This window comes from Pinus tabuliformis, chromosome 9 (genome assembly GCF_031772625.1).
Source record: "Pinus tabuliformis cultivar Carrire ecotype Pingquan chromosome 9, CPIR1, whole genome shotgun sequence".
Classification (NCBI taxonomy): Eukaryota; Viridiplantae; Streptophyta; class Pinopsida; order Pinales; family Pinaceae; genus Pinus; species Pinus tabuliformis.
This window is the reverse complement of record NC_142307.1, coordinates 934,657,184-934,659,316: the sequence shown is the minus strand read 5'-3', so window position 1 is coordinate 934,659,316 and position 2,133 is coordinate 934,657,184.

Below are 2,133 nucleotides of genomic sequence, written 5' to 3'. Positions count from 1 at the left end.
GATGAAATTAAGAAACATGGTAAGATTACTTTAACATGGGCTGAATTTATTTCCGCAATTAAGAATCAATTTTATCCTCTTGCTCATTTACAAAAGGCTATAATGAACTAGCAAAACTTTAGACAACTAAAGGGACAAAATGTTCAAGACTACACCCAAGGGTTTAGGAGAAGAGCACTCTTATTAGGGGAAGACTTACAAAGTCAAGACACTTTGCTGAAAGATATAGGTGGTTTTCACAACTACCTTAAACATACTATCCTTATGTTCAATCCTACTAGTCTAGACGAAGTTTGTGTACAAGCTATGCATTTAGAGGCTAGAGGGAAAAACACTTTTGTTGAGGGTAGAAACAAGCCTTTTAAGGGGAAAAACAAAGAGAAAACCTTTAAGGGAAAAGGCAAAAAGAATGCATCTGTCAAAAAGGAGGGTGAGAAAGTGATATGTAAACACTGTTCAAGAGAATTCCATGAAGAGAAAAATTGTTGGAAACCTTATCCTGAAAAAAGAAATCAGTTTAACAAAAACAATGGAAAGAAGAAAACTGCAGCTACTACAACTACACCACAAGATCTAGGTGATGATCCAGGTGACGAAACCAAAATTGCAGCCATGGGTTTAAAGAGTATGAAGGGAAAAGAAACCAAAACTAAGCCAAGCACTAGTACTTCAAACTGTCATGTACAAGCTCCAAATGAGGAAGAAAGAATTGAATTGTTCCATGTGAGGATAGTGTCAAAACATACAAAAATTGACACACTGTTTGATAGTGGGTCACAAGAAAATCTCATATCATAAGACTTGGTCAAACAACTTAAACTTGAGACCATTCCACATCCAAAGCCTTATCCACTTGGGTGGATATGCAAGGATGCAAACTTACAAGTCTCAAGAAAGGGCATATTGCGCTTTGCAATTACTACACACTTTATAGACACAGTTGAACTTGATGTAGTACCGCTTGATATATCAGGAATTATTTTGGGAAGTCCTTACTTATATGACAGGAAAGTGATCTTCCATCACCATGAAAATAAATATCATATTTTCAAAGATGGCAAGGAGTACATTGTCAGAGCACATCGCAAGAAGGCAAATATAGCGATGGTAAATGCGGGATAGGTAAAAAGGCTAGTTAATTCAAGTAAGAGTTTTGTACTTCTTATGATCAAGCCTAAGGTTGATGTGAATCATGAGTCATTTGAAAATTGTGATTCCAAGCTTAAATCAGATTTATATGATGTAGTTGATGCACATCATGAGATGTTTCAGGAACCAACAGGGTTGCCTCCTAAAAGGGAGATTCAACATGAAATCCATTTACATCCAGATTGTCCTCTTCTTAACATAGGCATGTGTGGCATGTCTATCATGGAGAATGCTAAAATAAAGAAGAAAATTAAAGACTTGTTGGACAAAGGTTTCATAAGACCAAGCACTTCACCATGTGGGTCACCGATAGTGTTGATTCCAAAGAAAGATGGAACTTGGTGCATGTGTGTGGACTTCAAGGCATTGAACAAAATAACAGTAAAGAATCGTTACCCACTTCCAAGGATAGATGATTTGGTAGATCAGCTTAAATATGCTAAATATTTCACTAAGTTAGACTTATGTAGTGGTTATCATCAAGTCAAAATTGAAGAAAGTGACATTTGGAAGACAACTTTTAAAACCAAACAAGGACTCTTTGAGTGGCTTGTTATGTCGTTTGGTTTATGCAATGCACTTGCGACTTTCATGTGGGTAATGGATGATGTATTACATCCTTTTCTTGATGATTTCATTATTGTCTACTTAGATGACATCTTAATTTCAGCAAGACTAGAGAAGAGCATGTCATGCATGTTAAGAAAGCACTTGATATTTTGAAGAAAAAATAGTTATTTCTTAAAATGTCAAAATGTGAATTTGGAAAGACTTCTTCGGTTTATTTGGGACACATAGTAGGAGGAGGTGTGTTGAGAATTGATCCTTCTAAGTAGAAGCTATTGTGAATTGGCCTACTCCCAAATCCATTACAGAGGTAAGAAGTTTTTTGGGTGTAGCTCAATATTGGAGGAAGTTTATTTCTAACTTCTCTGCCATAGCAGCTCCTATGCATGCAGTGACAAGTGTGAAGCATGCTTTCCA